This window comes from Balaenoptera borealis, assembly GCF_965194805.1.
Source record: "Balaenoptera borealis genome assembly, chromosome: 17".
NCBI classification, from domain to species: Eukaryota; Metazoa; Chordata; class Mammalia; order Artiodactyla; family Balaenopteridae; genus Balaenoptera; species Balaenoptera borealis.
This window is the reverse complement of record NC_138876.1, coordinates 56,165,800-56,190,954: the sequence shown is the minus strand read 5'-3', so window position 1 is coordinate 56,190,954 and position 25,155 is coordinate 56,165,800. Positions and strand designations below refer to the sequence as shown.

Below are 25,155 nucleotides of genomic sequence, written 5' to 3'. Positions count from 1 at the left end.
TGCCATACACCTGCTTTAGCTTGAGATCATGGAAATGAATAAAAAGTGTCCTTGTTTTTGAGGGGCTTATTTACCCTCTGACCCCGTGCAAAACAGACAGGCTTAACAATAAGTAGTATTTACTGTTCTCATTTAAAAAAAATAATTTCATGAAAATTGATAAAGGAGTATTTCTGCATGGGGGGTTAGAGATCTTGCATTGGAGATCATTGTATAATTCTAAATCCAATTATTTATATGATTATAAATAAAAAGGCTAATGTTTTGAAATTAAACATTTGATTTAAAAGAAACTACAAAAATGATGTAAATTATGGGAAGTTACATTTTATTTTATTTTTGTGGGGAAAACTCAGGATTTAATCTTTTAATGACTTTTATATATATCACACCACATTGTTAATTATAGTCATCATGCTTTACATTAGATCACTGGTTCTTTTTTAAAAAATTTTTATTGGAGTATAGTTGATTTACCATGTTGTGTTAGTTTCAAGTGTACAGCAAAGTGAATCAGTTATACATATACATATATTTACTCTTTTATAGCTTCTTTTCCCATATAGACCATTATAGAGTATTGAGTAGAGCTCTCTGTGCTATACAGTAGTCCTTATTAGTTATCTATTTTATATATAGTAGTGTGTATATGTCAATCCCAATCTTCCAATTTATCCCTCTCCCCAGAAGTTATGTTTCAGATGTCAGAAATTTCTTTTTTAAATTTTTATTTATTTTAAAAAAATTTAATTAATTTTTCTTGGAGTATAGTTGATTTACAATGTTGTTTTAGTTTCTGCTGTACAACAAAGTAAACCAGTTATACATATACATATATCCACTTTTTTTAGATTCTATTCCCATTCTCTTTTTTAGATTCTATTCTATTCTATTCCCATATTTAGTAATCAAGTTACCAATAGGTCATTACAGAGTATTGAGTAGAGTTCCCTGTGCTCTACAGTAGGTTTTTATTAGTTATCTGTTTTATATATTGTAGTGTATATATGCCAATCCCAATCTCCCAATTTATCCCTCCCCCCCTTCCCCCTTGGTAACCATAAGTTTGTTTTCTACATCTGTTACTCTATTTCTGTTTTGTAAATAAGTTCATTTGTTCCATATCATATGATGTATAAACAGTAAATGCTAGAGAGGGCATAGAGAAAAGGAAACCCTCCAACACTGTTGGTGGGAATGTAAATTGGTACAGACACTATGGAGAATAGTATGGAGGTTCCTTAAGAAACTAAATAAAGAGCTACCATATGATCCAGCAATCCCACTCCTGGGCATATATCTGGAGAAAACCATAATTCAAAAAGATACATGCACCCCATTGTTCATTGCAGCACTATTTACAATAGCCAGGACATGGAAGTAACCTAAATGTCCATCGATAGATGAATGGATAAAGAAGATGTGGTACATATATGCAATGGAATATTACTTAGCCATAAAATAGAATGAAATAATGCCATTTGCAGCAGCATGGATGCACCTAGAGATTGTCATACTGAGTGAAGTAAGTCAGAGAATGACAAATATCATAGTAATTTCTTTATTTAACAAATAAAGGGTCCATTAAATTCACTTATGAAGGCTAAACAATTTAAGCAAAACAGTTTAATCTTCTGACTTGTTTACCATTCCTTAGTTTCTTATGGATTTTCTATGCCAGAAATAGAGCCTAGAAACTTTGTATAGATATCAGGTTCCCTCAATAATGCATTTACTTATCCTCTTCGCCTGTGGTCAATGCATACATTCAGTTGTTTCGGAGCCATCTGGTGGGGAAGATCTCTGAAACACTTTACCTGCCTTAATTGTAGCTGATTAACAGTTGCCAGTTGTGTCTCCTGGAAGGGTAGTCAGGCAACTTCAGTTCTGAATTTTAGTCTGTCCCAAATTTGTATTAAACTAATTTTTGTTGGCATAATTTGAAGACAGCTGGAAGTTGGGGTGGCCAGAAAGTAATCTCAGAATGTCCAGCAAGATGTTGATATAAAAGATATATAAATCATAGAAGGAGAACTCCAGGAATGCAATCTCCAAATTTAACAGCTTACCTCAGCAATGGTGCTGTTATCTCAACACAGCAGCTGATAGTTCATAGTGCTTTTAGTAAGTACTGTATTAGCAGTTCAAATCAGTTGAAGATAGATGGATATGAAATGCTAAATATTATCTGATGAATTTCTCATATATAACCAACATGATTCCAGTTATTTAAACCTGTTTATATGGCTGTGTTTCACTGTTTATCCAGATAGTTTAATTGTACTACATGCATCCAATATAATCTACCTGAGTAATACATTTTGCAATGTGTATACACACACATACACAATGTATATATGGCATATTTGGGAGGATGTGAACTGCAATTCATTTTTAGTCACATATTTATGAACAAGTTTTTGATTTTGCATCCGTCCAATAATATAAAGTTACTCAGGATGAAAAAGAAACAATGCAAACAAATTACTTATAGTACTCAAAGTTGATAGTAATCAAAGTTTATGCTAAGCATATGCAAGGAATTGAGTGAGAATGAATTTTTTTTTCCTGTCAAATGAAGTTACCAAGAGTTTCTGATTTGTCTTTGCTGAATTACTCTCCCTGTAGGTCATTTGTGGTTGGTTTGTTGCCATTCAGGGGTGAGTGTTTGGGTAGAGTTGGGGCCTGCTCATAATGGATATCTGTTCTACAGTACTGTGAATCTGGCCTAATTCAGGTGATCAACTTGCCACTTCAATGTAAGGCACAGGTCTGTGCTGAAAGGAAAAGAGTTCTAGGGAGGGCCCACTGAAGAACTTTTCCACAAAAGACTGCCCTGTGTATGCCAGGTACAGATGTTGCAAGGACCCTGCCTTCTGATCACTCAGTATACTTTTCCAAACAATATCTTCATACAGTAACCGCAGTGATGACAGTTTTACCATATCAAAAAACTAAGACAGACATAATAAAAATGCAAAAGAAAAAGTTGGAAACAAAAGGAAAATGGTTCCAGGCTTAAGATAAGGGTAGAAAATAACAAAATAATGGGAGATGACATGTACTTTACCAAAATTTTATTAAACTGAAGGAAAGAGTATGACATAATGTAATTTATTTAACTAGTTCCTAATTAGTAAATAAACCTTTGTGGTTCTTAAATGGTAAATCATCTAGATTCCTACAGGATAATGATGGCTCTCTAAATTTAGTCTCTCCAAACATCCTGCCAAAAAAATAAATAAATAAAAAAGAAAGAAATCAATGAGGAGAGCAAGTAAGACTGCTTATAACCCATTCCTACAGAGTAACTAAGAAACGAAGAATACAGCAGACTTCAATGTACTTCTAAATGGGAAATAAATTATATGACATCCGCACATCCAGTTCCAAAGCCCATGATGGAATGGAGAATCAGGTGGAGACTGAGTAGTAGACAGGTGAGTTCATGAGGATCTTGCTGGTGTAAACACAGATAAGATGATTCCCAAGAAGGAGGGAGAAGTACTGAGAAGAGGTCAGGCACCTGGTGGATCACAACCCTGGCTACTGGGGAATATAAGGAAAGTGGCAGCAGCCTAGGAAGGCATTGCCTAAGGGAGAGATGAAAAGAGGAGGAACCCTTAGGGGCTGAGGGGTGAAGGAAAGGAGAGAAGCAGTTGGTAGAAATCATGGGTATTAAAGAGGGGAAAGGGTATCATGCAGTCATATGATGCATCATCCTCTTTCTGCTTAATAGTTAATTAAAAAAACACTTTTAAATTAAATAGTTAACTAAAAACACAATATAATAAAATGTATTATATTTTAGTATAATGAAATACACTTATTATACCAAAGAAGAAGGTACTCTTGAACAATAACACTAAAAAAATTCAAATCCTTCACTCCTGGATAGAACCATTTTCTTGTTGATACACAAAATCCCAAGATCATTTAAAATGAATAGAAAACATCAAGCAATATCCAAAGTACATTACTGTAAGAAGAAAACAAAAAGTAAGAACTAATATTTTTATCAGATGATTATACTTCCCAAATACCATCCACAGAGTAGAAGAAAATGTAACATGAAATAAATATCATTAAACCAATATTTGCATATGTGAAAGAACATTGCAAAATTGGAAATTCTAAGACTCAGAATATGAATGGACAAAAAAACTGGAGGATATGAAACAAGAGTTGATAAAACCAGGAAATATAAGAAAAAGAAACATCATCTACAAAAAAAATTAATGTTCCTTCTAAAAATAAAAGTATTTGGAAAATAGCTGTTAAAATATGAACTTGTAAGAAGACATTAATTTCAGTCATAAAATTAATCTAAAATTGCTTGTATAGCATTTAGCAAAATTAAAATATTTTGAAGTATGATCCACTCTTTCTCCTTCAAAAAACTATAACTATCTATTATCAAAAGTGGGGGTACATATTTTTTTCAGACAGTCTGACATTCATTAGTGAATGAAAATTGGGAAATATTTATAAAATATCTCCGTGGTGATTCCCAGAAGTTGATCGTATGCATATCACCGGAGAAACTATTTTGTTGCAGATATTTTCACTGCATCATACATATCTATATCTATCTATATCTATATCTATCTATATCATCTATATCTATTTTTTTCTTCAATGGCTACCAGTTTCTTGAAGGCAGACTTTGTCCTTCCTCATTTCTGTTTCTATCTCCAGAACTTTTCATGATGCTTTGTGCATCCTAGGTGCACAGTTAATGTTTGCTCTGTGAACTAGAGCACATGTCAGCCAGCTGTTGCTTACCTTATAGCAGAAAGACTCACATTTTTAGTAGAGGATAACTTTCCTTTTTATATTGTCTTGAAATTCATATGAGTCCAGTGAATCAGATCAGAGAGGTGTGTTGACTGAGCTTAACTGGGAGGCAGTGGGGAAGATGGGAGAGTGGTAAAGCCTTGGAGGCTGCAGTGACAGGGTGTGAGGAGGAGAGAGGGGAACCTGAGAGCTTCTCCCTCAGGGCTTAGTGGGGGATAACATGTTCAGAGTGGACACAGGGTAACAGTAACCTGGAAGCAGAAGGCACAGTGGCAGCTGCTGCCTCTCAGTGTGTTAATTCTGGCTTTCTAATAAAAAATACAATGAATTCCACATGGTCTAGATTTATGACAATCTATACCATGCATCCTGTTTCCTGGTCAGAATTAGAAGCTATACTGTGAACCATGGACTTTACCTCAGCTGTCAAAGAGATGAAGGCATCTTATATCAGACACCAGACGGCCCTGTAATATGTAGCAGCTTCCTCTCTTATAAGTACTGGGAATCAACATATAAAAACAGCATGAAGCTACCCAATCACATTGTTGGTTTTCCCCCATTTTTGGTTTGACACTTCCAGAGTTAATAGGAAATGTCTTTTTAAAAATTAAGATGTTTCATGTTAGGGGGCTGAACAAATTCTCACCAACTGAACGTTTATATAGCTGATCATTCATTCATGATCAACTCAAATAAAAATATTCTGATATTTTGATAACTGTAATTGATCCTTGTCATGCATTGAACCACTGGGGCATTTTCTAATTCCATCAGAACAGTAAATACGTCGTAAATTAGAATATGCTTATCTGCAGAAAACTTTTTTAAAATAGCTACATTGTGTTTATAATGTTCCTGGCACTGCTCAAAGCCTTGAGGTGTGTCAGCTCATTGAGTCCTCATGGCAGTGTGACATAGTAATTATTATGCCCATTTTACAGGTGAGGAAAGCGAGGTGCAGTGAGGTTAATAGGAAAGTGAGGTACAGTGAGGGTAATAACTTACTCAAGATCACTCAGCTAGTAGCTGCCAAGATTCACACTAAGGCACTGTCTCTGGTGTATGTGCCAAAATACTGAATCATATTTGGTGCTTTTTCCTCAAAATGGATTTCACAGTGAAAAAGTGATGATAGATGAAAAATAGCCAGTATTTTAATTCATTGTTGAACAATCACTAGCAGAAATGACTATTTTCTAAAATTATTTACCAGTGTTTGTCAATATTATTGTAGGCCGTAAAAATTATATGTATTTCCTGGGGCTTCCCTGGTGGCGCAGTGGTTGAGAATCTGCCTGCTAATGCAGGGGACACGGGTTTGAGCCCTGGTCTGGGAAGATCCCTAGAGCAACTAGGCCCGTGAGCCACAACTACTGAGCCTGCGCGTCTGGAGCCTGTGCTCTGCAACAAGAGAGGCCACGATAGTGAGAGGCCCGCGCACTGCGATGAAGAGTGGCTCCTGCTTGCCGCAACTAGAGAAAGCCCTCGCACAGAAACGAAGACCCAAGACAGCCAAAAATAAATAAATTTAAAAAAAAATTATATACATTTCCTAAACCAGAATTGAGACAAATGAATAACAAAAAAATTTCCCCTAGCCTGTGAATTTACCTGATTTATAAAAGTATAAAATTAAATAACAATTATATTCTTGATTAGTTATCTTTATTTAGAAGTTAAATAATGTAAAAATTTGGAGTTTTCCAGAAAATTATTCTATCTAGAATTCTCTTCAGCTCTGATCTCGTGTGTTAGACTGTCTTCCAAAATTCTAATTAGTGTCATTTGAGGTATTGCTAATTTTGACTTCCTGACTTCCTGAGATCTAGAATATTGAAAGTCTTGGCCTCTTTCCTATAATCAATTCCAATCAACAGATATGTATTGAGTGCCTAATAAGTGCAACACTGTTACAAAGAAATAAATATCTTCAAAGAACATGCATTGTTGTAGGGAAATGTAATGCTTCAAGATGATAGAAGAAATGTCATAAATGATAGCATGACTCATTGCCACATGAATAAAATAGACAGCAAGTGCTATTGTGTTTCTGAGAGAAGAGAGAGTGCTTCGAACTCTGCTTCACCCTCATGGTTAACTATGTTCTCAAGGCAAGACTGGTGTGCATTAGCCATTTGTGGGAACCTTGAGTCAGTAACTTTTAAACTCTTTCCAGCTAAGCTATAGACTTTTCAGCTTAACCCGAAAAAATGGAAAGGGTAAACTAAAGAGGATCAAATCTGAGAACCAATTATATCCTAGGAGCAGCACTGTGCATTTTAAAAACATGTATTTTTAAGTTAAAGCAATAGATGCACATAGCTTAAAGATATAATAGTAGTAATAGGCTTGTAAAGAAAAACCCCACCCTCTACCTCCCTGTATTAAAAGGGAAAAGCACTTTTAGTTCTCTTAAATATTTCTTTTAATATTTGCCTGCATATATTAAAATAATACGGACATTGATTTTCTATTACATATACCTTTTCTCTAAAACAAACATTCACATACATACCCAATTATGCACACGTGCATGAGCACACACACCGAGATACTTCCCCTCCTCATATTTCCCCACAACTTTTAGTAAGTTAAGGTGCATTGGCAGTATGATTGCTCTTATTTGTAATTTTTTCTTTCCTTTCATGGTCTCTGTTTCCACCTGGTTTTATTTTTCTGCTTGTTTTCGTTGGTCTCCCATTTTTGTGTGTGTTGGGAGCATCCTCAAATGTCTCATGGTCCCTAGTTATGTTGATATGTAACAGTAAGGCACTAAAGCTCTGTGTGCTTGGGGTGGGGTTGGACAATTAAGTGGGCACATGGTGGGCGGGACAGCTGCTGGGTTTCCTAGAGAGGGACCAGTGATCTGGGCTGAACTGTCTATCGATGAGCTCTTCCAAGCATCAGTATCCACAGAATTTTTCTTTGAAGTTCATCAGATTTTCCAGAGTGGAATACTTTAGTTTTCTATCTGGGAGGTGTGTACCTCTCTATCCAAGTTCTGGAAGCTCAGTGGGAGAAAAGAGCTAAGGGTCCCATAGTTAAATATATAGACTCAATTATAGCTCCCCCCCACAAATTTGCTTCATGACTTAATTTGCCTTATTCTTCGCTTTGCTATGCCGAAGGTCCTCCCCTCCAGGGTCTCTCAGATTTTGTTTCTTAGGAGATACTCCCTTTGCCCGATTGTGTAGTCATGGTGTAGTAGCCTGAGGGTGTCCCTATCGGGGTTCATGAGTTGGGGACCTGAATTTTGAGTTAGGGGTTCTGGAGGACATGAATTAGTGCCCCTCTCTTTGCTAGTTCTCTTTAAAGTCAGACTGGCTTGGCTCTGCTAGCTCCAGTTGCCATTCTTCTAAGTGCTTTCCCTCAACTTAAATGGGTATGCCACTCTTTCTTGTTCTTTTCTTTCTTCTTCTCACTTTGTCCATGTAGTTTAGTAAAATTTTGTTCTCTGTTACCATCTTACTAATTTAGGGGGAAGGACAGGAGATGGCCATACATGTTCAATCTGCCACAATGAAATAGAAGCAACTATATTATTATTGCTGTTTTTAAAATAAACTTCCCAGTAAGCCTGTGAAGTTATCCCATTTAACATATAAAGACATCGAGATTCAACTAAGGTTAAATGAGGCTTGTTTCAAAAGCTTATACTTTTCCCACTGGTTCTCAGGAAGAATAAAGGATCACAACAAGAGAGGATTGCAAACTTTTTAACATTAAGGACAACTGTTTAATATTCCCTTTATATTCTATGGTTCAAATAATTTTATTGGCCAAGCAAACTGTATATATAAAGTTGTGCACCATTGCATTATTTTCCCTTTTTATATTTATCCAAGTACACAGGCAGATTTTTCTGAACAGCGTTAAGTAGCCAGAGTTGTCCCACAGAGCAAAGGTCTTCTTTCTTCCAGTTTTCAGTATCATGGTTTTACTTTCCTTAAAGTTATCCTGAAGGTCATCAGGCTTCCTCTAACAGATTTTTTTCAAAACCCTCCCATCTTCTCCCCACCATATAGGTCCAAGTCCACTGAAACATTTTTAGATTTTTGTTAGGGCAGCACCTCACTCCCAGATCTTAGTTGTCTTTGCTGCTAACCCAGTTCCCACACAGCATATTGGCTTAAAACACAAATGATCATTCATAATCTCTCACTTTTGTGGGTCATGAATGCAGACAGCACAGTAGCTGTGGCTAGTCTCTGCTAGTATCTGGGGATTGGCTGGAAGAATCAGAAGTTGGGAGCCAGAATCATCAGAAGTCTCCTACACTCACAACTAAAGATGGATGCTGGCCATTACTTGGAATCCGTGAAGAATTGTGAAGGGTCTGAGGTTGTTCTTAACGTGTTCTCAGCATCTCAGATGCTGGCAGAAGATACAAGACTCCCAGGTTAGAGGCAAAAGACTGTTACTCAGGGCACGGCAGTCAGCATGATTTTCAAGTTCACATTGTTACTCTTCTCCTTAAGACCCATGGAGGGCAGGGGGGAGGGGTGGAGTAACTTAGGTGGGTGCTGCACATGTAGGTGTACATGACAGCTGAGGAGGCTTAGGAAACCTCAGTCTTTTCAAGGAGTTGCAAGCAAACTTGCTCCAACTTTGTACTGGAAGGCAGCATGATCTTTATTCTCATACTTGCCATCAAAGAATTTACCCTTGTTCCAGAGGGAGACACTCTGTCTAACTCACCAGTTTGTTTGGTATACAAACAATTTTGGAAAGAGAATCTGGAACAAAGGACAGTAAGTTTCTCTGCTAGTAAGATGTGCAGAAACAAAAGACCCATTGAGAAGATTGTCTCAGTGAAAGGAAGAAGAGAATGGATATTGAAAAATAATTAGCAACTTCTGACACACTGTTTATTAGAACAAACTGAGTTATCAACAAATAATTTTACCAAAGTGTAATAAGTATAAGGGAATTTAGACTTCTTATTTGGTGGTCTAAAAGCAATCTGGCAAATTCTGCTTGGGGGCTCTGATTCAGAGAAGGTGTCAGATAGAAAACACACAAAGGAAGTAAATTAGATACTGAGGAAATCTTCTATTGTTGTCTTATTGTTATTATTGTCATTAGCTGTTTGAGCATATGCATATGACTTACCACATCTAATATGCTTCAGTAGTTTTGGATGACGTATTTTCATAAGAACATTTATTACAATTAGAGTAAATATTTAGCCTGGAGAAGGGCAGACTCAGGGGTATGCATGAAATAAGAGATTGCCAGGTAAAGAAAGAGGGAACTGTCATAGAAGACGTGATGGGAAAGACCGTAGCACATTTAGAAACTGACAGAAGGCTGCCAATGTGGCTAGAGCAATGTTGATGTGGGGAAGTGGTCTGAGGTGAGGTTGGAGAACTGGGCAGGGTCCAAAAGCTGAACTTGGCTTTTGCTTGGAGACCTGTTTGGTGGTGAGGAGGTATACATGAGGATAGACCTGCAGGAGGCTGTGGCCATAGTCCGGGTGAGATGTGTTGGTGGCATGGACTAAAGAGCTGGCTTTGGAGGAAAGACATGGATGGATGCTTTTCAACATCACTGAGTAGAAGAATTCACCAATTCTAGAAAAAAAGACTTTATCATCCACCAGTATTATTTTCTAAGTGTCATCAGTTGTATATGGCCCTTTGAAAGCATGAAGGTTGACAACACAGGCTCTGGAGTGAGACTAGCTGTGTCCAAATCTTAGTTCTACCACTTCCTAACTACATGAACTTAGGCAGTGTGGCCTTTAGATCCCTTAACTGTAAAATAAGTTGCTTAGAAATATCTTTATATAGCATCTGTGAGATTGTCAAAATGGTGATGATAATTTGTGGAAAGACAGCACAGGCCAAATATACAAATTTGTTTAACTTAAGGAAGTTTACAAGAACCTAACTGGGTGGCGGGAGTTGTGCAAAGCAGGAGGCTTTCCACCTTATCCCTGTTAGAGGAGCAAATGTCCCAGACCTTCAAGTACATCAGAGTTGTCCCAGCATTCCCCTGACCGGAAGGCCACCCATGTGGCTGGTCTTTCTTGGTGTTTACCTTGCCATTCTTATGTGATGCCTTAGCCCCTTTTGGCTTGTTGCAATATTTATGAATTGCTCATTAGATGCATGTAACTAATACTAACACTCCCAACATCTTACTGCATTTTTCTCAAGGTTAGAACACCTGTGTCTTTTAGCAAGTCAAAGATTTCGGTCTGTTTGAAGTTTATTCCTGCAACTTTGTGCAATGATTTAATGATGTAATTGTATAAAAAACTTGGCCCAAACCTAGAAGATTGTAGTACATGATAGAATGCAAGTGTTAGTTATTAGTGAATTGTTAAGTAAATCTGTAGTTTAGTTTTAGTTATTCTAAATTCTATTATAAAGTTCTTTTCTAAAAATACTTTCTTTTATTATTTTCCAAGAACCTGTAATAAAGTATCCCTTCAAGTGTAATAATCCAGACATGTCTAAACTAAGTGAACCAGCTCAACATCTGCTCACAGTTCTGCTGTTTAGGCAGGGATAACAGTAAAAAGAGTCTGCCAGAGTTTCAGTTATGCAAATATAGTAAACGATGGGACCCAGAATATCCTTGCTTTGCATTAATTTATAACTCTTAAAAAACACCCAAATGGAAAAAATTCCTCTATGTATTATTATGTCAGGTGAATATATTTTATAAAAGCTCTTTGTTAAGTGAAAAGTTTCAAAATATTAACAATTTTTATGCTTAATATTACTGAACTAATAAATTACAGCCATATTAATAATAACAATAATAATCAACAATAAGGTTCTTGTGGCTTTATTCCTTCCTTAATTTGTTTAAGGGATTCCTTTATGTGCCTAAGAGGAAAAAAATAGGATCACTAATTAATATGCTAGGTAGTAAAATATCTGACTGGATCAAGTTTGGTTGGGTACATCAGGCTGTCACAAGACATCTCTTCAGAATATTCATAAAGAAATTTACCAGGTCTAGTCTTACAGCTTGAGGATGATTCAGGGGCTCATGGGAGTAATAAAAAGTAAAGATTAAGTCAGTAATGGTCCTACTCAGCAACTGTATCAAACCTGGGACAAATAATCTGCTGATAGGCAAACAATGCCATGCCTTTCCCAGGGGATAACACCTGATCCGTCTCTCTTAATACACTTAGGAGCTCCTGGTTGTCAGAATTCAGACATCATTAATGATTATTATAATATTGTTTCCCCAAAATAGCAGCAGTAATTTGATCCCCTCCTCTCTTGCTGTGAATACAGTCTGCCTCTGCATAGTCCTTAGTCATCCTGTGTTCATCTCCAAAACTTTCTCTCCTGGTTGTAGATTTACATTGTGAAGCTGCAGATGGGGAAAAAATTCTTCCTCTCAACCCTCTCTCGTTATCTCTTATGATGTTATTGGAGATTTTGAGTTGAGAATCAATAAAGAGAGGGGACGGGAAAAAGAGAGAGAAAGAAAGAAACATCACTTTGTATTCATGCCTCTCTTCTTATATATTTATTTATTTCATAGTCATGGAGGAACTATTTCTTGAACAAAAGTAGTTATTCATTGTGATAAAAAGGACAACATCATGAACATCAATGATCTGTGCAGACAATATTGAAACAGATGAATATAAAAATAGAAGAAAGGAGATACTTTTTAAAAAACTGGTATTACCAAATTGAGGTAAGAAATTAAGAGTACCTGGAATTTGACTAATTAAATTATAAAGTTACTATGTTCTTCCTTTGCCCCAGTAGAATTTACTATAGTTGGCCAGATACAGTTACTTGACACTTATTAGGATTTCTCTAAATTTTTCAATTAAACAGATGCAGTGGAAGAGATCACATAAACAGTTATTCCTCATCTATCTGAGATCCACATCAATGAAGAGTAACCACAGTACAACTGTCATTTAAAATTTTCTCTTTAAGATTCTCCAGCAACTTAAATTTTATCAATAAGCTATTAAAATTTATAACTTTACCAACACATTTCTGAGATAGTAACTGAAACTTTTAACTTGATTTTTACAATTTTTTTTTTTTTTAATGCAAAGACTTGAGGAAGTGATAAAAGATGAATGTGGAATCCTATAGTCTTAAAATTGAAAAAGAGTTGAGGATTCACTTTGCATTTTATAGTAAACTAAGCTGAGTTCTAGAAAATCAAAGAATGCTGTGAGATTGTTTCAAGTCCAGGACCAAACTCAGGTTTCTTGATGTCTTAGAGAATGTCTTCTTCACTATACTATACTACATTTAGAGAAGATTCTAAGTTTTGAAAAAAATTCCCAGAGAGAAAATAGGAAAAATAATACCTGATTAATTTGTTATTACTTTAAGTGCAATGGTTTTTTTTTCTTTATACACACATAAGTGAGCTACTAATAACACAATAACAGGAAAAATATAAAAAGCTAAATTTCTTACATTAAGGAAAATGTTTGGAAAACAAGTGCAAAATTTATAAAAATATTGGTACAGAATTTCTGGTTTTAGTTTTATTTTAAATTAGTTTATCACAAAGTCCAATGTCTTAGTTCATTAAATAGCTAAGATAATATAGAAAGGAAACTGAAAATCTACTTACATACATATACTTTTTAATTTTAGGGAAACAGGCTTTCTAACAATCAACAATTGATACCATGACAGTCAAATAGCAGTTAACATCTTGTTCTGGATTTTTAAAAAATTTTCTCCTTGAAATCAAATCCACATAAGCATCTGAGCAGTTGGTTGGTAGAAAGCAGAACTTCAGGTGTGTCCTAGCTTCATGTTTCATACATAATCTACTTAATTTATATTCAAATTTAGTGTAGTGATTTTGTGTTCTAGTTTTAAATGTCTTTTTTTCTATTAGCCCATGAAATAATGGCCATTTTTGATATTGTTATGTACAAAACTTTGCTTAGTACATTATAAGAAATTGCAAGATAGAAATACGGAACTATGTGGATTTTGTTTAAAAAAATGGAAACAAGTAGTATAAACATACTGCTTAATTACTTGAAAAAATCATACACAAAATTTAATACTATAGTCGATACTGATTTTCCTTAGTATGAAAGGTGATTTTTTTTAAAACAGAGTCTGCCATGTACTTTCTTAGAGACTTTTACTACAGATTTCTTAGCAAGTTAAAGGCAAAATAGGGTGTAATGAATAGAAAATAGAGCGTCAAGTAGCCCAATTTCTGTTTCCAACCTTAGTATATTAGAAAGCAACCATTCTAAAGTCATACTTTGGAACAGTATCTCCCTTGTCTACCTCTATTCAGGCATGTCAGATGATTTTTATACCTTCTTTGCAAAGCTAATTGCTCCTAATTCACCGATAGTAAACATTTTCTTAAAATTCTAAAAAGTAATGTTGAAAGAGTGTTCCCTGTATGCAATATGACAGATAAAGAAGCTCTAAGTGATGTTTACAAGTCATTTTTACCTAGTGTGCCTTCTTTATTTCACCATACTCTTGTAAAAACGTAGATGAGGAAGATATTATTCTCTTTATAGAATTGTTGAAACTGAAGCAGGTAATATTTAAATGATAGGTTTGTCCTTATACACTGTTAGTGGGAATGTAAATCGGTGCAGCCACTATGGAAAACAGTATGGAGGTTCCTCAAAAAATTAAAAATAGAAGTGTCATTTGATGCCTCCAGCAATCCCACTTCTGTGTATATACACAAGCAAAGCCAAATCATGATCTTGAAGAGATATATGCAACCCCATGTTCATTGCAGCATTATTCACAATAGCCAAGATATGGAAATAACCCGTGTCTGTCTACAGATGAATGGATAAACAAAATGTGGTATATATATGCAATGAAATGTTATTCAGCCATGAAAAAGAAGGAAATCCTGACATTGGTAACAACATGGGTGGACCTTGAGGGCATTGTGCTAAGTGAAATTTTAAGCCAGACAGAGAAGGACAAATACAGTATGAGCTCATTTACATGTGGGATCTAAAAAAGAAGAACTCATAGAAACAGAGAGAGTAGACTGGTCATTGCCAAGGGCTGGGAGTGGGGGAAATGGGTAAATATTGGTCAAAGGGTACAAACTTCCAGTTATAAGATGAATAGATTCTAAGGATTTAATGTACAGTGGAGTGACTACAGTTAACAGCGCTGTATGATATACTTGAAAAGTTGCTAATAGAGATCTTAATGTTCTTACCACACACACACACACACACACACACACACACACACACAGGAAGGTGAGGTGATTGACATGTTAATTAGCCTTACTGTGGTAGTCATTACCCCATCTATGCATAAATACATGTATCAAATCATCACGTTGTATACCTTAAACTTACACAGTGTTATATGTTAATTATATCTAAATAAAGCTGAGGAAAAATAAACATCAACCACAAAATATGATGGGTTTGCATCATCAGGTTCTGGAAAGCAGACCTCAGACTAGATCTCAGAAACTCTGCTGGTCAGATCAAATAACCTGACTGTTTTTGTGAGAATATTGTATCAAGATACAGAAATTTAAGATGCTTGTATATTTATATTGAATTTTGGTAGCAATTTACTTTCATTGTCTAATAGTAAAAAAGTCTCCTGGTACAAATTATAACTCTTACAATAGAAAAATTATTTACTTGACACGACTTTTGAATTATAGTCATCTTATAGCAGTGCACTGCGGTTACTAAGAGCTGTGACTCCAAGAATCCCTGAGTTGGCATCTAGGCTCTGCCATTTATTAGTTGTGTGACATGGACCACGTTATTTTATCCCTCTATGTCTTAACTGCCTCTTCTGTAAAATGGGAATGATAAGTGGGACCTTCAACCTGGAGATATTGGAATAACAAATGAATTAATACGTGCATAAGCACTCTGCACAGCACTTGGCATATTGTGTTATGTGACTTAGTCATTCATTTCTGGTAACATTCATCATATTTTATATTACATTTATTGCTATTTTGCATTTTTGTAGGCTGTAGAACCTCCCTGTTGTAGGAAGCTGCACCCAGATACAAGGAAGTTCATTTAATAAACATGAGGGCTAGAAATACTGGTATATAATATGTAGTCACTGCTTTCAAGGAGCTTACAGACTAGTGGGAAAGAGAAAAAACAAGCTGATAACTGCAGTTGGTGAAAATGTTATGGGAAAGGTCTGCAAAAGGTCCTATGGAAGCAGAGTGTGGGAAGTGTAACAGATGAAGGAAGAATTCCTTACTACTGGAGCCAGGCAGGGCATTTGGGCCATGTTTCATTCATTTGCTCACCCTGCCCTTCATTCATCCATTCCCCCATCTGTTCAATATTTAATGAGTTCCCACTGTGATTTAGGTCAGAGTATTAAATTGTGATTTAAAAAATAAATAAACTTCTCTCCTTTTTTGGAGTCTAGAATTTAGTTAGGGGGACTGATACTAAAAAACAGTCTTTAAAAAAAAATTCCACTTTGACTGAAATTAATAATCATGTGTGTATATTTAATCTTACCCTTATATGACATTTTCTTTTAAATAGTTTTTTATGAAAGTACATATGGTTGATTTTTATTTTCAGTCTTCAAATCTTTGTCTTTTAATAAGGCATTAATCCATTTACTGTTGCTAATAATAGCTAGTGCTGTTAGACTCTAAAATTTACTGTTTTCTGATTTGTTTGTTTGTTTGTTTATGATTTGCCTCCTTCTTTTGATGTGTGAAATTTATTTTCATTCCTGTTATTTTTTTTTTCTCTAACGATTTGGAGAGAAGATTTACCTTCTGTTACAGATTCACCTATTAGTTCCATTTTACTTTAAAAACTTTTACTTTACTTAAACCTAAGTTAATGTCAATGGGGAAATTATATCAACTATTAGAGGGCAGAATGAAGGAATTAGCACTCTTTACTGCTCCTATGCCCCCACTCACCTATTTCACAGGTTTTGTTGATATAATATTAGATAAAGTTAACTGTCATGTTTTTATCTTTAAGACACAGATATTCACAATTATATTTTGTAGTGTAAGACAAACATTGAGAGAAACCTTTAATACTCTGTTGACACTGTTAGTAAACCATGTCTTGCCTATTCTTCTTATCTATTTTATTTCTAGACAACTGGTGCTTATTTGGGGATATAAGTTTTAAGAGTGCCATGAATATCAGAAGACAAGTTCTTTTGCCTCAGACATGAATTCCAATATTAATTAGTTTAAAAATTCTCTGTAGACTACAGGTTAAAGTAAACTCACAAATGTATACAGGGTCTAAGCTGGAAGTTAAATCATGAAGTGTATCAGATATAAGATATTTAGATAAAGTCTATGGCAAAAGGGAGAGGTGCAGACCTATTTTGAAGGCATTCATATTCAATTTGTTTTTAAGCAGGGAAGGAAAAAATGACTATAAGCCACATCTGGCTCATGGATAGCTACTGTTTCTGTAGACACTGCTTGAGTGATTTTTACAATTTAGTGGTGAAGAGGAGAAGTTGAGGCAAACATGACTCCTGATGTACATGACCTGTTTTTTGTTTTGTTTTAATCTGGACTTTTCTCCCTTATCCCTAGAAATAAAGAGAAAAAAAAAAATCTTTGCAATAATAAAGCAATTTTTAAAAATTAAGTTGAAATATAATTAGTAATCCCTTTCAGTTTTCAAACAGGTTTCAAATTAAAGTATTTTATTTTTGAATGTTATTTCTTTGCCATGTGTTCTGGTCTTTTCTTTAAAAATATCTGTGTCTCATTTTTTACTTCCTTCCATATGTCTTTATTTCCCTTACAGTGTTGGAAAGTCCTCTCAAGTTTGTCACTTATATTATAGATTTAGCTTTCTGCATAAGCCCCTGTTGTTCTGCTTCAAATTCTGATTTCAATTTTGCCATTTTACCTACACTTAATAAAACTTCTTTCCTAATCATCTGTGCCTCTTATTTGATGTATACTTACCTCACCACCAGTATCACTGTCCTTAAAAACATGTGTGCATATCCCCATGTTACTTTATTTACCATTGAATGAAAAGAGGTGTTACCTTGCCTGGCATTTGCAAAGTAATTGACTGGGTGAGGTAGATTCTGAGTGTCCTGTCATTGAGACCCCTTGGGTGCTGTTACGGTGCCCTTGCATCTTAAATTAGAAAAGTTGTTCATGTATAAATGTCCTAGCCATATTTTTGTGTGTTTTTTATGGGTTTTTTGAATTAGGTAATCTCTCACCCATTTTCTGGCTAGGGTAAAATAGAACTTATTCTTAGTTCATTTAAAGCAATATTTCTTCCTCTGACATCACTGATACAGAAAAGCAGTTCTCTCACAGTTTTTCATGGTTCTGTCCCTTCCTACTGCCATCTCCCTATTCCAAGATGCAACACACCATTGCTCAGTCCACGTTGAGTTTTGGGGAATTAATATCCCTAAATGGATGAAAATATTATTGTTAATTCCTTTGTAAGAAAGTGACCAAAGTATCCCTATTGGCACAGGACTTTACTGGTTTTAGCACTGCAAGTCACATGTCCCGAGGACTTTCATGGTTCTGGGTAAACTGTAATGGTTGGTAGCTTTATCTGCAACTGATGCCATCTTTTAATAAACATAAAATTCCAAACTTTCCAGAGGTTCTGCTACTTCCATTGGACCATGTTCCTTTTACCCCTGTTGAAAATTATTTATCGTTTTAGTATCAACAGTAGTCAAGGTGATTTTATCTTCTGTTGTTTATATTTTGAAAGCAATACATTATTTCTTGTTTTAAAGATATAAGATTAATTCATAATATTGAATATACTTCTTCAAATTATGGGTATCTTTACAACTCAGGTAATTCTGAGGCTTGCCTAGCCTGACCTCAAATGATTCAGACAGCATAGTGCAAATGGAAGGAATGGAAAGGTGAAATTTGGTCCCTCTGATGGTTAATTTTTTGTCAGCTTGACTGGACTAAGAGATGCCCAGATACCTGGTAAACATTGTTTCTGGGTGTGTCTGTGAGAGTGTTTCCAGATTAGCATTTGAACTGGTAAAGCAGACAGCTCTCCCCAGTGTGGGTGGGCGTCCTTTAACCTGTTGAGGGCACAAATAGAACAAAAAGGCAGAGGAAGGGCCAATTCACTCTCAGTTTGAGCCAGACATGCATCTCCTTCTGCCCTGGGATATCAGTGCTTCCTGGTTCTTAGATCTTCAAACTCAAAATGGGACTTATACCATCAACTCCACTGGTTCTCAGGCCTTTGGATTCAGACTGAATTATACCACTAGCTTTCTTGGGTCTCCAGCTTACAGGTGGCAGATTGTGGGATTTCTCGGCCTCCATAATTATGTGAACCAATTCCTATAGTAACATTATATATATTGCTTTGGAGAACCCTGACTAACACAGTCCCCATAACTGGCTGATCTAGAAAAGTCTGTAGGGTCTTCAGGCCCTGTGATCAGGGAAGTCAATTGCCTTGGTGGGAGGGATGGGTAATTTCTCCTTTAACTGTGTCTAGCCTAAGTATTCTTCCTGAGGACTCCAATTGCCTTTGGCTTTTGAAAACATATTCTGAGTTCCAGAATATCAGTACTATGGGAATTCTAAAGTGCGTATATGGTAAATGAAATGAAAAAGTAAAGGTATGTCAGTTTTGTATCACAAAATGATGCATGCTTACACTGAAAATCATAATTATTTTAAAAACTTAATTCAAAAAGTACTGAATGAATAGCTTTTATGTGTAAGGTAATATACCAGAATGTATAGGACATACAGCTTTAGATGCAGACTGTGCCTTCCAGAATTTCCCTTATAGTACTAAAGAGTTGCCAGACCTAGATTACTAGACTGCAAAACCTGAGACGTCATGTAAAAGAGATGTAAAAGTGCTGGAAAAGGACTATTTCTGGTTGGTTGAGATCATGGAAGGATTATTTGAGATAAGGTTAAAAGTATGTTAAACTTAGACAGTATTGGAAGAAGCATATGAAAAAATATGTTTTAGAAAAAAATATGTGGAGTATGTAAGTTCAGGGTGTATTTGAAAATTCAAAAGAAGCTGGGTATAACTGATGCTCCAGGTCACTGATGGAGGTTAATACCAGTTATTCTGGAGAGTTCTGTTAGGACTGTTGTGTGGAAGGCTTTGAAGTCCAGACTTAAGAGTTTAACTTTTTTATAGAGAAAATTTTCCTTATTTGTGTTTCTATCCATAAAATGTTGCCTAACAGTAGACACTCAATAAAATATTTGTGTAAAAAGAAGTCATAAAAATTGTAACTGCACATCCAAAATGACTCTGTATGTGCTTAAATTCACTCATGTAGAGGTTTTTTTTTTTTTCTTTCCGGAAGTTTGTTTAAATTTTTCAAAACCAATTTTATGGAAATAGATGAATGAATGAGATTTGCATATAATATCACTGTAGACTAAATTAAAAGATTTTTTTCCCCATTAGTAAACAGGAACATAAGTAAGGATACCACTTAACAAAATTATTATCATTATGAGTAAGGTTTCAATTAAAAATACGTTGAAAGACGGATTGAATATCATGAAATACCCAGTGTCATGGCAAAAGAAGCAATTTGCCACAATTAACAGGTCCACCAAAGCCCAGAGCTGCAAAGGGTATGTCTGAATACTGGTGAAGGGTGTAATTATCTCTGAGGTGGAGAAGGTTTCTATGCATTGGCTTGTTTGCCGACATCTGTCAGCTGTTGCAGGGTGCCACATCTCTGTTCTAGTTTTCAGCCTTAATACGATATCCTCAAATGTGTAAGCTGAGTGGAGTTACGTACAAAAGTATATGCTGGTTTTTTTTCTCTGAACATATGTTCTTCCACAAAGAAGAACATTTCCCATTTCTGAAAAGCGTTTTTTATTTGCCAGCAGAAACTTGTACTTTTACACATCAGTTTTCACTAAGTCAGGGCGTTTTCTTAAATCAAACAGCAGGCAAAAGGTTTCCTGTGGAATAAGTGGGAGTGACTTACATTAAAAGATATTCTCTGACATAAAACAACTTCTAAAGGCTGTGCTTGCTGTTCTGAGAACCTTTAGAGTAATCTTGGCCCTAATTGATGTCCCCATCTTGTCTACATCTTAAAAAAAAAATGGAATCTTCATGCAGCCGTGGTAGAGAAAGTGAACTGGAATCCGGTAACAGAAAGTTATCGGAATCAAGGAAGTGCTACTTCTTGACTATATAACTTTCAACAAGTGATTTAACCTCTTTTTGTGTGTCCCAGTTTACTTTTCTTATTCTAAGGGCTTTACATGAATGTCTTAATTCTCAGACAACTCTAGGGAGTAGATACCATAACAGGAAATTCAACTACAAGTAATTTATCGAAGCAGATAACATGTAAGCCTAGGAAATGAACCAGGCTTCTGTCCCCTGAGTCATAACCTTACCCATTTTCTTCTGTACCTATCAAATACTATCTACTTTATAAGAATCTTATGAGGTGTAAATGTCTGAACACAGCAGGTGTTTATTAAATGGTTTTTGATTCTGAATATAAACTTTTGAGAAGTAGAGATTTTAAAAAGTTTAATTAAATTAATTAATTAATTTTGGGTGTGCCGGGTCTTAGTTGCAGCAGGCGGAATCTTTAGTTGTGGCATGTGGACTCTTAGTTGTGGCATGCATGCGGGAACTATTTCCCCGACCAGGGATCAAACCCCGGCCCCCAGCATTAGGAGCATGGAATCTTACCCACTGGACCACTGGAGAAGTCCCCTAAAAAGTTTAATTTTTTTTTTTTTTTTAAAGGAAAGAAATGCAGTCTTCCTTTTCTATCTTTCACTACAGGGTTTCTTTCTTTTTTGTTTTTTTTAAATATATTTTTCTTAACCATAGTTGCTTATTTATTTATTTATTTTTATGTCATGGCTGTGTTGGGTCTTCATATCTGTGCGAGGGCTTTCTCTAGTTGTGGCAAGTGGGGGCTACTCTTCATCGCGGTGCGCGGGCCTCTCACTATCGTGGCCTCTCTTGTTGCGGAGCACAGGCTCCAGACGCGCAGGCTCAGTAGTTGTGGCTCACGGGCCTAGTTGCTCCGCGGCATGTGGGGTCTTCCCAGACCAGGGCTCGAACCCGTGTCCCCTGCATTGGCAGGCAGATTCTCAACCACTGCGCCACCAGGGAAGCCCCAAAAGTTTAATTTTTTGACAAAAATTTTTATTCTTGTTAAAATAAAGAAACTTGCTGTGAAAAATATTTGTGAACAATGTGGTCAGTAACGGTAATTGGAACACATTCAGGTGGTTGGTAGAGCCCCACTTTCAGCCTGAATTACTTTATGGAGCATTAGGTCACAGATTATTGAATCTTCGAATTATAGTGGAAAATTTATGCAGGATTTCATTGTTTTTGCCTAGTTAAATTCCAATTACCAAAGGCTATGCCTGGAGTTGAAGGGTCATACTTAGAACAGTGACACTTGGAAGAAATGAAGACCCACTTAATTATTTAATGGGACTGCAAAATGCCAAGTACAGCCATAAAATGCTAAAATTCATAGCAGACAAATCTTTTGGTATTATAAATTTGCATCAGCATCATCATGGTGATACTAACATATGCCTTCTAATACCAGGTCAGAAATTATATCATGCTTGGTTTGTGGTCAATTGTTGGCTGACTGGGAGTGACTCCAGGGCAGTAGGCAATAGAGTCACATCATACCAAAAGCATGTTTTCTCTGATTCTATAAGCCTTCCTAACGGGATAAGTACATTTTCTGAAATTGCATTGACTTGATTTTCTCGGTAAATATTTTAAGTGGGATGAAATGTTGGTTAATCATATGGGTTTGTGAGTATTTTAAACTAATTTATATTTTAAGGACCAAGCTCTTTCGTGAAAAAAAAAAATTAATGAGTCACGGTTTCCGATGAGACCATTAGGATAAAGCTGTCTTTAAGCAAGTTGGATAGTAACAGGGGAAAAGCAGGTTTAGAGGACACATGGGAATAACTAGACGTTTTGGAACACTGGGTTTAGAGTCCTTGTGGGGTATCTGTGTGAAAATTCTGGAAGATAACTAGACATACAGTACTGGAACTTAGAGGAGAAATAGTAACTTCAGACATCAATTGGAGAATCATTAGCTTATTTGGTACTGGAAGAATGAGAGGTGAGGTAGCCACACACACAGAGTGTGGTTTATCAGATTTTCAGTAATGTGGAGGATCATGGCAGTGGGATTTGCTTATTACTCTCTTCTGCTATTTATTTTTTTAATCAGTTATTTAGATTAGCACATAGAAAGTGGGTGGGCTTTTCAGGATTTCAGATATGAACTGAATGACATGAGTGCCTGCTGCATTGAGTCAGATTCAGCTATTTTCATTTAACTGGAATCAGTGTCTGAAAACAAAATGATAATTTAGAGGAATAAATATGAAATGTTACATTTAGGTTGAAATATTAAATACAGCTCTACAGACAGGATAGCAAAGCCAGGCTTTAAAAGGCTTAGTTTGAAGATGGACTAGATATTTTTTGTACACAAGTGATAGTTTCTTTGTACCTCTCCTCCCCTCCCTCCTTTTTTTTTTTTAATTTTAATTTATTTATTTAATTTATTTTTGGCTGCGTTGGGTCTTTGTTGCTGTGCGCCGGCTTTCTCTAGTTGCAGAGAGTGGCTAGCGGGGGCTACTCTTCGTTGTGGTGTGTGGGCTTCTCATTGTGGTGGCTTCTCTTTGTTGTGGAGCATGGGCTCTAGGCACCCGGGCTTCAGTAGTTGTGGCATGCGGGCTCAGTAGTTGTGGCGCACGGGCTTAGTTGCTCCATGGCATGTGGGATCTTCCCAGACCAGGCCTCGAACCCATGTCCCCTGCATTGGCAGGCGCATTCTTAACCACTGTGCCACCAGAGAAGTCCCTCCCCTCCCTTCCTTTTCCTACCCAAACAAATTAATTGCTGTCTTGGATGGTACCAATAAAAGACATTCTCTATTTAAAAATTTGTGTCTAGAACTTGGTATGTTGTTTCTTTTCCTTCTCTTCCTTATTCTTCTTCAGATCTGTAACACATTCAGAAGATGATGCCAGTTTGACTGGGTGATGAGTAGATCTGTAAATTATGTACCAAGAAGTTAATGTAAATACTGTTTAAGAAATTTTTAGCCAGGTGATATTGGGAGCATATTAACTACCTGCAAATGACTGAATGGTTGTTACTATTTACGCTTTTTCACAAATTCTTTTTTTTATATTTCCCCACTAACTATTCTCATAATTACCTTTCAAGACTCAATTCTAGAGACACCTTCTCTATGATAACCTGCCTGATGGTCCCAGGTGGATGGATCATTCCCTCTTTTGTGTTCCCTGTGTCCCTGCCCCATCCTTTTTGTTTCAGCACTTACCACATTGAAGCACATTAATTTATTGACACATGTGCCTCTCTCCACTAGCCTGCAATGGACGTGAGAGCACAGACCTCATCTTAGTATTGTGTGTTATTCATATCTGTAGCCCAAGTCCTAGTTCAATTTTTGACAGTAAGCTTTTGTACTGAATTGAACCGGGGGTAGAAAAGAAATGTTCTTCTTTGCTCTGGAGGAAAGAAATAGGGTCAAAGGGTAGAAGTGACAAGGACGCAGATTAGTTAAATCCATTACTAACAATTAAAGCTGTCTGAAAATGAAATGACCTGCCTTTACAATGTAGGTTAAGCACAAGGTGAATGATAATGCGTAAGAGATGTTGCTTAGCCTGACTTCTAAATTCCCTTCCAACTCCTATATCCCATGCCTTACATTTTTCTCATGTGTCAGTAACTACCTTCTTGGGTAGCCTTCAAAAGTACTTTCATATATATTATCTCATTTATTTGAACAAATTTCCTGTGATGTATGTAGGGATAGGGATTATCATTCTAATTGTTCAGTAAAATGAGGCATAAAGAAATTAAGCGACTTGAACAGGGATACTCCATCAGCATGAAATTTGAGACCAGAATATCCTCTTCCTCGTGGTAGTTTAGCATTCTTTTATAGATAAAAATATCTGAAATGGTCTGATTTGGACATTTGGGGTACATGCTCATTTAGATATTCATTAAGAAATATGTTTCTTTCTTGTTTATGCTTTTATGCATGGTTAATTTTTTTAATGATCAAACCACTGACTGTCTTTTTCATGCTAGTTTTAATTATTGTATTTTTTTTGATTGTTCTGAATAGCAAGGACAACAGAAAAGCATATATATAAAACAATGCCTAAGAGGAAACAGTGATAACATACCACATATTTCAAAAGTCTGGCTGCGTGAAAGTCTCAGTATGTGAGCATACCCCCTGCATTCCATGTCAGGAACCCCAAGAGTGGAGCACGGGCTATTGCAGGTGAGTGGCCAGATTTGACAGCGATATCTGGCTTCAGCACATTCCCTGG

The 25,155-nt window shown here is 36.1% G+C and overlaps 1 protein-coding gene across 10 annotated transcripts in view; it reads left to right on the top strand.

Annotated features, from left to right (window-relative positions):
- The window catches only part of RALYL (RALY RNA binding protein like), an 877,709-nt gene that overhangs the window by 47,829 nt on the left and 804,725 nt on the right, over positions 1 to 25,155 (top strand). Inside the window, exon 1 of one of the 10 annotated variants that reach the window (XM_082363571.1) lies at positions 1,686 to 25,106. The exons of the other annotated variants lie outside the window; for them this stretch is intronic. The gene's annotated coding sequence lies outside the window, so the exon portion shown is untranslated. Of the gene's footprint in view, positions 1 to 1,685; positions 25,107 to 25,155 lie in introns of those variants that run through there. 10 annotated transcript variants of the gene reach the window in all.